Here is a 12,901-nt window from a genome sequence, read left to right as displayed (position 1 = left end):
TCATCTCGTCTTCTACTTGGCCAATTTAAATGACTTTGGACCCTTCTGCCGCTGTTGCCAGACTGTATCGCTCTGTCGGGCAGCAAATGTCCGGCCAGCAAGGCGACATAATCAGCGAGTACGAAATTAAGCTCGTGGTGGATGAGAATAGCCGTTAGCCTCGCTAGCTTTGGCTATTCTGCAAGTCGCTCGTCTCTATACCAGCGGGACCGCGGGACTGGCGGCGAGGATTGAGGTGAAACTCCGATGACGTTTCAGTGACTTCAACGATGAATCGACTTCGACTTGACTTTCATCACGTCGTCGACTGCAAAAATATTTTGGCATTCAAACCCTTTAACCCTTCTATTTATGCCAGCGACCTACAGTGACAAACAATGACGTGCTCTTCCACGAGATGGTTGAAGGTGCAATTATTTTTCTTACTTAAAATATGTGCCTTGGCTCAGTAAAGTTTGGGAAACACGAACCTCGATGGCATCCACCAAACAACAAAGCGGATTGCGTTTCGCTGAAAATGAGACCTTTTTTTTTTTTTTTTTTTTTTTTTTTTTATATAAATGTGGTTGGCTCCAGTGATAATCTAACGGGATATTGATGGATGTCGGCGTTGACATCATGCAGCGTGATGGCCCGCGTTTAAAACAACACGTAGCAAAGCCGCGCCACGGTGGGTAAAGAACACGTACCTTTGTCACCCGAAACTGCTGTCTGATCCCACTGATGCGCCATGTTGATCATTTATGACGACCCGCCGTGACCGTCTTTAATTACGCCTTTTATCTTATCTGCCGGGACTGAAAATGATGACAGATTGATATCATAATAATAATAATTAAAGCTGCGGTGGTTGCAGAGAACGCTTTATTTTTGGCGCCTGAAGGTCACTGTGCAGAACAAGTCAAAATATAAGATTCATATTGATTGACTGCTTTATTTGAACAGAATAATAAGACAGAAAGCAGGAATAACTTACATTCTTCGACACGGTTTACATGATCAAAAAGGAGATAGATGCTTTTTTTTTATTTTTTTTTTATATAAAGTATTTAAGTACAACCCCACTTCCAATGAAGTTGGGACGTTGTGTTAAACATAAATAAAAACAGAATACAATGATTTGCAAATCATGTTCAACCTAAATTTAATTGAATACACTACAAAGACAAGATATTTAATGTTCAAACGGATCGACTTTATTGTTTTTAGCAAATCATCTTTAACTTAGAATTATATGGCTGCAACACGTTCCAAAAAAGATGGGACAGGTAGCAAAAAAGACTGAGAAAGTTGAGGAATGCTCATCAAACACCTGTTTGGAACATCCCACAGGTGAACAGGCTAATTGGGAACAGGTGGGTGCCATGATTGGGTAGAAAAAGGAGCTTCCCTGAATTGCTCAGTCATTCACAAGCAAAGATGGGGCGAGGTTCACCTCTTTGTGAACAAGTGCGTGAGAAAATAGTCCAACAGTTTAAGGACAATGTTCCTCAACGTGCAGTTGCAAGGAATTTAGGGATTTCATCATCGACGGTCCATAATATCATCAAAAGGTTCAGAGAATCTGGCGAAATCACTGCATGGAAGCGGCGAGGCCCAAAACCAACATTGAATGCCCGCGACCTTCGATCCCTCAGGCGGCACTGCATCAAAAACCGAGATCAATGTGTGAAAGGATATCACCACGTGGGCTCAGGAACACTTCAGAAAACCAATGTTAGTAAATACAGTTCGGCGCTACATCCGTAAGTGCAACTTGAAACTCTACTATGCAAAGCAAAAGCCATTTATCAACAACACCCAGAAACGCCGCCGGCTTCTCTGGGCCCGAGCTCATCTAAGATGGACTGACGCAAAGTGGAAAAGTGTTCTGTGGTCCGACGAGTCCGCATTTGAAATTCATCCCTCCATTTTCTGAGCCGCTTCTCCTCACTAGGGTCGCGGGCGGGCAGGAGGCGGGGTACACCCTGAACTGGTTGCCAGCCAATCGCAGGGCACATACAAACAAACAACCAGTCGCACTCACAGTCACACCGACGGGCAATTTAGAGTCTCCCATAAATGCATGTTTTTGGGATGTGGGAGGAAACCGGAGTGCCCGGAGAAAACCCACGCAGGCACGGGGAGAACATGCAAACTCTACACAGGCGGGCCCGGGGATTGAACCCGGGTCCTCAGAACTGTGAGGCCGACGCTCTAACCAGTCGTCCACCGTGCCGCCTACATTTCAAATTGTTTTTGAAATTTGTGGATGTCGTGTCCTTCGGGCCAAAGAGGAAAAGAACCATGTGGCCTGTTATGGACGCAAAGTTGAAAAGTCAGCATCTGTGATGGTATGGGCTGTGTTAGTGCCAATAGGTAACGTACACATCTGTGAAAGCACCATTAATGCTGAAAGGTACAAACAGGTTTTGGAGAAACATGCTGCCATCCAAGCAAAGTCTTTTTCATGGAAGCCCCTGCCTATTTCAGCAAGACAATGCCAAACCACATTCTGCACCTGTTACAACAGCGTGGCTCCGTAGTAAAAGAGTGCGGGTACGAGACTGGCCTGCCTGCAGTCCAGACCTGTCTCCCATTGAAAATGTGTGGCGCATTATGAAGCGTAAAATACGACAACGGAGACCCCGGACTGTTGAACGGCTGAAGCTGTACATCGAGCAAGAATGGGAAAGAATTCCACCGACAAAGCTTCAACAATGAGTGTCCTCAGGTCCTAAACGTTTATTGAATGTTGTTAAAAGAAAAGGTGGTGTAACACAGCGGTAAACATGAGCCTGTCCCAGCTTTTATGGAACGTGTTGCAGCCATAAAATTCTAAGTTCATGATTATTTGCTCAAAACAAACAAGTTGATCAGTTTGGACATGAAATATCTTGTCTTTGTAGTGTATTCAATTAAATATGGGTTGAACATGATTTTCAAATCATTGTATTCTATTTTTATTTATGTTTAACACAACGTCCCAACTTCATTGGAATTGGGGTTGTATTTACATTTCTTCCCATTCATTTGAGCAGGGTTTGAGTACATTTAAGCTACAATTGACACATGATGATGAATGGGCTTAAAGTTGCATTGTGTGGGTGTGTGTGCGTGCGTGCGTGCGTGCGTGTTTGTGTGTGTGTGTGTGTGTGTGTGTGTTTTGACACAGGAGGTGAAATATTTCCAACAGGTTGCTTCTTCAAAAATCATCTGGAATAATGTTACTGTCCAAACACACATGCATCGATTGTGCGAATGTGTGTGTTTGTGTGTGTGTGTCACTCCTTTTTATTTATTCCAGAGGTGTGAAGCGCACACACACATGCACATGCACACTCAGAGCGTGCCTGGTGCCCAACATTTGAGCGGGCGTGAAGGTCGGCGCCACCTGTTTGATACAATAAAAATTCTAGTGTTACCTCTGTGGATGTTATTGGAGCTTGTGTTTCAGGATGTGTGTGCGCGCACGTGTGTGTGTGCACGTAAAAGCAGTGCAGGTGCATGCAGGGAGAAAGAAAAAAAACAGAAGTCAGAGGGGATGCTTCACTCTGCGCTTTTTATTGACATGCTGAGAGTTTGCCACAAATGCAGCGTTCCCATTCCAGAAGCAGAACCATCGTGTGTTTGGAACTCTAAATGGAGTTCCAGGCTCATTGACTCTGGAACTTTTGGAGGAACATTGTGTGTTTGGACCACAGGAACTAGTCTCTAGTTGTAGTTCCAGGTTTTTAAAAAAAATCATGTTAATTAGTGCACATTTCGACTCAAGCAACTTTAATGCAACTTTAGGAGTCTCTAAATGTAGTTCCAGGGTACTCGAGCGTGTTACTTATAGCACATTTCAACTGCATGAACTTTACCCCAGAACTAGAAACTTTTGGACGAGCATTGCGGATTAGGCTCACAGGATCTAGTCTCTAAATTTAGTCCCAGAGACTATTTATGCGTTATGTATAGCGCTTTTTGACTGCAGTAACTTTACTCTAGAACTAGTAACTTTTGGAGCACCATTGTGTGTTGGACTGTTGTCTAAATGTATTTCTAGGGTCATTTATTGGGCTGAAAGAAGACCTTGCTTTCGGAGGTAGTGCTTTAGAGAGAAACCTTTTGGGACAAGGTATACAGTGCTGAACAGGAAGCTAAAAGTACCGAGAACACAAAGTTCCTGTGAGGGACCTTTTTCATTTCCTGTGGCAAGAAGTAAAGCTTGACAACGGGGTACGGCTAGTCGTGAAAACACGAGCGTGCGTGAGAGAAGAAGGAGTCTGCACTTTAATGACTTAATCCAAGTTCACTCTCCCTTTTTGCATCAGGCCAGCCAGCGTAATCCCGGCTGGCCCGATGAGAGCCCGGAGATGACCTCACTGTTTGCTTTCACAAGGTCCCTGCGGACAGGAGTGTTTTTTTTTTTTTTTTTTTGGGAGGGGCAGGGGGGGTTGTTCGTCTGGTTCTGCAGCGGTCCGGCCGTGTCGGACGCGAAGGCCAAGGTCCGCGGGGACGCCGGTGGGCCGGGGCTCCGGTTACTGGAGGCTTAGTCACGCTGCGTGAAGCTGACGTGCAGCAGCCACCGATCAGGTTGCGCAATATCAGAAAAGTGTCGCCATATAAATATACACTTGTACCTACTTTTACCCACAATGCATCTGTCCAAATAAATACACTTCATTCAGTACCCCGACGCAACGCTTTCATCCATCCATTTTTTTAAAGCCCTTGTCCTCATTTGGGTTGAATAATATGACTTAGTAAAAGTAAAGAGTAGGCCTCCAAGTAATTGCCTCAATGAAAAAGTACTCAAGGACTGAGTAACTGGTGAGTAACTTCTAATGTATTATTGTTTTAATTGGTGTGAATGTCAAATAGACAAAAATATAAAAATAGGAATGTGCAACTTCAGGTTTTGCCCAACAGCGTCACTTTAATGTCAGGGCACATCGGCGAACGGGGCAATTTTCAAGCCCAAAAATAAAATACAAACAAAACTAGCGGGGGGACATCTTTTGGGTCCAGAACTGAATGTAAGAACAATATTTATTGTCGTGCTGGTAGTAAGGGATGTTGCCAATACGTTTTGCTGACTTTATTTCGCTACATGAATAGACTGCATGAGGGAAATCTACTTAGCATTTCTAGTTTATGAATCTTTATGACTGAGGCATTTGTTTGCACTCCATTAAAGGCTGTTTCTAATATTTGGACCCCGGAATATGAGGAAGAGCTCTCCGAATGCGCAGTAGGAAACATTACATGTTAGATGACTGACCATTTTGTCAAACTGAAGCGCATTGTGCTGCACTTGACAGATAATCAAGTTTAACAACACCCATTTGCCATTTCGAGAGATTGCTTTCAAATCAAGCCCAACGCATTCACCAACACGTAAATATGCAAACATTGAAGACACAACGCGTGTGTGAAAGGAGGTTTGTCGTCCGGTGCTGGACCACACATGGAGCCAACGGGAAGCGTGGTGGTCGCCGTTAAAGCTGCCACGCGTCCCGCCCGCCGTTTGGGACGGGGGCACCGACCTAATGCGTCGTTTCACACTGTGCGCGCCGTCGTCGGCTGTAGCCCGGCGAGGACCACCTCGCCGCCGAATGACCCGCCGCTCAGGGTTGGCTGGGGGGGCCGGGACAGGTGGGACCCCCCATACTTAACGTGGACCTCCAGGAGAGAGAGGGTTCTGCATTTAAGATGTCATAGAAGAAGAAAATGTAGGCTGTTTTTTTTTTTTTTTTTTTTGCCTGCTAACACAACCGCCGTGTCGGAGGTAAAAAAGTGCGTTTCCTCCTCGCTGTGTAAGCGCTAATCTCCATAACGGCGCCATTTAGCAACCTCGTGCTACGTAGCTGAGACATAAGGATGCACGCGGCCAGCAAACAGGCAGCGTAAACAACGTGGCTTCACCCGGCATTTTATCTTCTTGCCACCCACAGTTAACGCCGGTGGGGAGATAAACACCCCCCCCCCCAAAAGACAGACCACCCCTAATCTCATCCCAAAATAATCCCAGGAGCACAGTGAAACATCTCTTGAAGAGGCCATGACTCTTAATGGCAAAGGTCAAGCTAATTTTTGACCCCCCCCCCCCCCCATCTTCTGCGTTACCGTTTTCCATATCGGCAATTTCCTGGTTTCAGATGTAGTTTCGGGGATGTTACAGTCTAGCGGGGTCTACTTTTGGAACCAGAACTAAATTTAGGACAATAATCATGCGGTCCAAAAAATGCAAGTGAGTTCCAAAAGTCCATAGTTCCAAGATAAAGTTCCTGGCCCCAGGGTAAAGGTGAGGCAGTCAACACTAATCATAGTAATCGGGGTTGCGCGACTAAAGCTATTTTGTAGTCGACGATAACGAGATGAAAGTTGAGTCGAAGTCGATTCATCGAGGACTAGTCGACTGTAACACAATAAATGACCGTGTAACTAAATTTAGAGACTAGTTCCTGCCGTCCAAACGCAAAGTGTTCCGAATTAGAAATGCATGAAAAGCAACATGCTCAATGACCCTGGGAGTAAATCGGGAGACGGGTTCTTGCTGTCATGCCGTAAGTTGAATGAACATTGTTTGTTATTGTGCTGGCGGTTTGTATTGCGTTGTACCCGTTTTATCTCCTTGCCACCCACAGTTCAAGCCAGTGGGGAGCAACCCTCCAAAGCCGACCCCACCCCCTCCTCCTCGTCCCATCCCCAGCTAATCACCGTAGCCGACACTGGCGCTACAACTCCTAAACCTCCTTTTGGCTCGCCCTCAAAAAGTCTCCAGTGTCACTTTAAAGTGCTATTATTATTATTATTATTTCGCAACGTCCCACCATGCACCCTGTTTCAGACTGTGAGGTAGAACCCCCCCCCCTCCCACCGCAGCACCCCCACTCATTTGGACATTCCTTCCAGTGTGTAAGTTTGACTCATTTCTTCACGCTTCTCCGAAATGATGATCAATAGTCGGCGATGGAGTCATCTCGGTGCTCCCGTGAACCCCCGTTGGCCCCGCCCGTCATAAGAGCACGGGTCGTGGCCGCCGCACATCTTTGCTCCCAGTGTGACGCTAATGAATCACCCCGAGCCCCAGCGACGTAGCGTTAGTCGTCCACGCGTTTTTTCCGCCTTAACGCCGGCCCCCCGTGCGGGCCCCGGCCGGGCCTGTTTGCAGAAGTCGACATTCTCACCTGCAATAACAGTGGCCCTCGTGCCTGTAAACGGATCAGCGTGCTCGTAAGACGCACGTAAGCGCCGCCGACCGCGTAGCCCATCAAATTCCTCACGCATCTGAGTAATGTTGTCTTTTCATTGTTGTCGGTAGCAGATATTGAGCGAAGACAATCTCGGAGCAGGCTCCGCAGTTCTGGACTGGGAAGACAACTATTAATAGTAAATACCAATATTGAAAATATGTGCTGCTATTCTGCAATTGGCCGGCGACCATTTCAAGGTGTACCCAATATCTGTACAACACATGAAAATGCAGGATTGGTAAAACACGTAGCAATATTCACTAACGTGCTCTGATAGTCATAAAACATATGAATATTGGTAAATGCGTCGTAATATTGGTCAAAGATATGACACGGCGTTATTGTTGCAACCTTCCCAATAGTTGTTGAGCTGCCGGTCATCGAAACCTCATCTTTTGTACAAATGAGCGCCTTAAATTTATGCCTTTGCCACTTGTGGTATTTGTCCTTCCCCAGCTGTTTGCTCTCCTGAGGTAAATCTCGATAAATCAGCCAGAGTTAATCTGCTGTGTGTGTGTGCGCGCCTCACTTTTGAGATAGGGGGGTGCTCTTTACCTCCATTGGTTACAGAGCATCCATCAAGCGCTCAATGAAGGCTCAACAGAGAAGTTCCTCGTAACCTCGTCATCACCCCCACAACTGCCCCCTTGTTCCTCCAGATCCCTCCGCGTCTTCCTCCCGGGACCATCCCGTTCTATTCCTACCTTTATTGGCCGCGCAATCACGTCGAGAGAGTCGCTATCCGCGCTTTCCGCGTCCATCGTACCCGCAGTAATTCTTCCCGCGCCGCAGACGCTCCTCGTTGTGTCGGAAAGTCGATCCGATTGCCCCGTCGTCCATCATGTAACTTTAACTGGAGGTGACTCTGCCGCGATATGACGCCCGACAGCAAATCATCCCGCAGGGAGACGGCTGTGCAAATTCCACTCTGTTTGGAAAAAAAGACTCCCTCCGCTCCGTCGGTACCTTTAGACCCTCGAATCGAGCTCGCGCAATAGATATTCACTCCTGCCAGACCCGTTCAGGCATGCCGCATCCCTTAATGAACAAACGAGCATCCCGACTTCACCAACGTGTAAAACATTCGTGTTGAAAACAGCTCCACGCATCAACGAGTCTGAAAGGGCTGCGTTCGAACAACTCATCAGACCGTTTTTGCACGCCTTCGGTACCGCCAGACCCGTTTAGGCGTGTCCTTGCTTGAAATGTTCAAAAGCATCCGAGACTTAACGTAAATGTTAAAAAAATGGTCTCAGCAATTACAGCGTGCCTAAACAGCTCCGCTAGGTTGTGTTTAAACAGCTCACCACACACTTTTTCCACACATTTAATCTCCCAGCAGACGCGTCGTCTCGTCAATGACCAACAATAGCGTCTCCGAAATCAAAGCGAAGAAGCACAAGCAGGGAACATTGCGTTGGGAATCTGATACCGGGGGAAAAAGACATGAAATTGCCGTTGTTAGCGGAGCCAAATCTGTGGGCGTCCCAGGCACCGCCGCCTCGGCTGCTCGGCTGCGCTTAGGCCGCTCCATTAAAGTGAAATATCAGATGGAGCGCTAACGCCGCTCCCATGACATCATCCCTGTTTGGGCCAAAAAGTAAAACACAATCTCTGGCGCTAAAAGCATCCGCTCGCCATGTGCGGGATTAAGGCGAAAATAGTCAATAATTTTTCTCACGTTCCGCATGATGAGAATTTAACCTTTTGCAGAGCCCCTCCCAGTTTTCAGTCATTTGTCCGATGATATTTAGGTGGCGTATGTGAGCAGATGTGCCCCCCCTCCCTCTGACTCACACATGCATCCAGATGCGCATCCAGAGTGACGGCGCATACACGAATATCCTTCCGCACCTTGTTGGCAGGACCGGAACCTTCCCGTGTCTCTTCGGGGGTGGGCCCCGTTTGACTCATGAGAGGGGTCAAGACCCTCGCCGCAAAGCGCTTCCTGTTTCTGCTGAGGCAGGACCGCCGCGATCGCCGGCAGAACAGCCGGGACGCGTCCGAATTTGAAACGACGCCGTCGGCGGACGAGGAAGGAACGTTCCGGAGTGCTGGATGTGGAATCTAAACTGCCGGGATTGAGAATTTCCTAAATCCCGTTACCATATTCCGAACATATGTACCAATGTTCGTAAAACGTCTGATCGTCAAAAAATGTGGCAATAATTTCAAACATGCATGAATAAGCATAGAAAACTCATACTATGATTCATAAAATACAAACCTACGTGTAAAATGCATACCAATATTTGTAAAAGAACAATATTTTTAAAAAAAAAACAGAAAACGTGTTCGTAAAACATGCCTAATATTCAGAAAATGTGCCATTATTTGGAAAATATTCGTAAATGACAAACCCATGTTAGTAACATACGAACACATGCCAAATACTAAATGTGCAAATATTGGTAAAGCACTTACCAATATTTGGAAAACATGCAACAATATGCAATGCAGAACCCTCTACAATAATGAGAAAATATAAATCTATCTGCCTGCTAACACAACCACAACTAATATTTAGATGACAGTACTACAGTAAATCACATGGCAAAGTTGGTGAAATACTTTGTGAAATATTGTTGGTAAGACCCAAACCTGTTTGTAAAGCATACCAATATTTGTAAACAGCTATTAATATTCATAAACATCTACCGATATTCGTAAACCTGCACCAGTATTCAAAATGCCAATTTTCATAATACTTGGAAAAGCATACCGATATTCATGAACGCACCATAATTAGAAAATACATACCAATATCCCTAAATACGTATTTAGCAATAATCATAAAGCACAAACCAATATCTTTTATAAACACGCATGAAAAATGTTTACGCATGCGGCAATATTCGCACATTTTTTGGGGCCCGCAAGCCAACTGCTTATCATACGCGCTGATCGACCAACCCGATCTCCGCGGCTCCTTGACCTCCCGGCGCCCCCGCTGACGTCAGTCGCGTTCTGATTTAGGATGATCTTAAAATCAGGAGCTGTTCACTTTTGACGCGACGAGGACTGCGTATCTGTGTCTTCCCCCCTCCCCTGGCCCTCCCAGAGGCCCTGTAAATCTGGACACTTTACTGCGGCGAGGGCGGGAGGAAGCCGGTCCCCCCTCGCCAGCGCTCGCCTCGCCCTCGCCGCCGTAATCCCACCACTTCCTCTGGCCCGACTCACGCCGCTAATGCATTTTCTGTAACTAACAGCCGTTGTTTCCCGATTGTCACGCTTCCATCTCGCAGGGAGACGTCGGATAAGGTGTCGGGAGATCAAGATTATATTAAAAAAAAAAAAAAGGAATTGCACTCTGGTTGGAAAAAGGACTCCTGGGACTGTGGATTTTGGGGTCCGTTCAGACTGTCACCCAATCGGACGCTTTCATCGAGGTAACTATGTGCTAAACGAGTATGAGTGGCGTACTGCTTCCCTTACCTAAATGTTCAAAATAGCATCCCCAACTTCACCAAAGTCTTAACAAATTTGTGTTGAGAACAGCAGCATTCCTGTTCAAACAACTCATCCCAGTTTTGAAACATATTCCCTCCTGGCGGACTCGTTTCGGAACAGCGTATCCCTGAAATGTTCCAAAAAAGGCATCCCCGACCTCACCAAAATGTTCACCATTTGTGTTGAAAACAGCAAAAAGACTAAACGGGTCTGGTCGGACTTGAGGTGATAAGAAGGAAGAAATGGAGGCTGGCAGGAGAAGATCTGGAATTGCAGTTATGACCAACACCAGCCTCCTCCGTTACCGTCGGGTGATCCGGCGGCTCAGGCGACCAGGTGGGACGCCTCAACCTGGGGCCCCCCGCTTCCGTCACGCTCCCCCTCCGCCCACGTACCCCGAAATGAGAACACATGGGTGTCGAGTGAGAGCTGTGACGATTTTTTAATCCGCCGCGACCGGGGGTTGCGAGAGACGGCCGGGCTGGACGCGGATGGCACGGCGAGGGCGGCCGGCGGCAGTCGCGGGGCAATCGATTCGCAGCCCTTGTAACATTCTGAGCCACGGCGCTCCTTAGCGGCGCGGCGCGGCGCGGCGCGGGGGGTCCCACAACAGGTTGTCGGGAGGCTTGCCAAGACAGATTCGCCTCAGTCCCGTCGCTCGCCTTTTACCGCACATTTGAAAGCTCGTTAAGTGCGTCCTGGGGCTTTGCGCCCAAAACATTTGGTGCAAATAAGGAGAAATCCTATTCCCGGGCAGAATGGACAAAAGGAATTTCGAGGATTTTTGTTAATTCATTCCAAAAAAAAAAATCAAATCAAAGAATTCCACATATTCAGTCATGCCACTTCCCTAACGTGATCACAGTAGCATCCCCACCTTCACCAGAATGTCAAACAATTGTGTCAGAAAACAGCGGCATGTCTAAACAGGTCCGCTAGGACTTGATCCAAACAACTCATCACACAGATTTCCATATATTCAGTCCTGCTAGACCCTTGTAGACCGGCTGCATCCCTTAAAAGATCACAGTCGCATTACCAACTTCACCAAGATGTTGACAAAGAAATTTGAACAGCGCAAATATTTATTTTAGCAATCCAACTCCAACTCGGGATTCAAATCGGAAAAGAATCAGAAATGTAATTGAAGGTCTCCCAGCCCGATGACCAATCCATAAATCTGCATGCCTAAATTTGTCAAATTGCAGCGTTCCAATTAGAACCTCATAAAAAACTTGTTCCTTTAACGGCAACAACAACAACAACAACAACAGACAGTCAAAGATGTCCTGTGGGCTTCAAAGCCTGTCTGGCGTCCCACCTTGGATCCTGACCCGGAACCCTGACCTTCCAGAGTGAAGGTTGGAGGTTGGAGCGGCCCGGCCTTGAGCTGGGGTTAAAGTTCGCGGGGTGCGTGACCTAGCGATTGCGCCGGGGCGTCACAGTCAAGCTGTCGCTTACCCTTGAATGACCCGACTCACCCCGACCACGGGCCGGCGCGCCGTAATAGATACCCTGCAGTATCAGGAGAACTCGTGCGGAGCGCAGACGCAAAATTGCTGGACTTGGAACATAGCATTCGAGAATATCCTCGGTAGCTAAACAACATCCTGCTTCACCAGTCGTCGTCTTTACCAAGTTTAGCAAAATATCCGTGAAAGTTGAGTTCAAGCGTCGGCTAAACGGGGTTGGAGAGTGATGGCTCCGGGCTGCATTTCAGCCCCAAAAGCAGGCGAGATGAATCAGTCATCAGTAACTACGCCAACCCCGACGACAGGATCGTGGGATAGACGTCTGTAGACGTCGGCCATTTTGGATCTGGCGCCCACCACCATTTAATTGAAGCTGGCGATACGTTCGCGTGCAATCGGTCAACTGCAGCTCACAGTTTTCACTCTTAAAAACATTGGTCCACCATCTTATGAAATATTTTCACATGCGTGCGTGTGCGTGCGCGCGCGCCCAAAGTGCAAGTGATGACAAAATGCATCCTGGCCCGGCACCTCCGTGTTTGCGAGTGGAGGTGTTAACAGAGGAAAGGCAGGCGTCAAGTGTGTGCGCGTGGCTCGAAAAGGAGTCCAAATGCACTGTAGTGGTAGGACTTGTGTTTATTTTGTTTTAAAGTGGCGTCGACTTGTTGCGTGTAAAGACGATTGCGAGAGTGGATGACGTCGGCGTACGGCTTTATAAGAAGCTGCGACGTGGACAGCCGCCGTGTTAGACGGTGA

Source organism: Phycodurus eques, chromosome 22, assembly GCF_024500275.1.
Source record: "Phycodurus eques isolate BA_2022a chromosome 22, UOR_Pequ_1.1, whole genome shotgun sequence".
NCBI classification, from domain to species: Eukaryota; Metazoa; Chordata; class Actinopteri; order Syngnathiformes; family Syngnathidae; genus Phycodurus; species Phycodurus eques.
Note: the sequence above shows the minus strand (reverse complement) of the source record.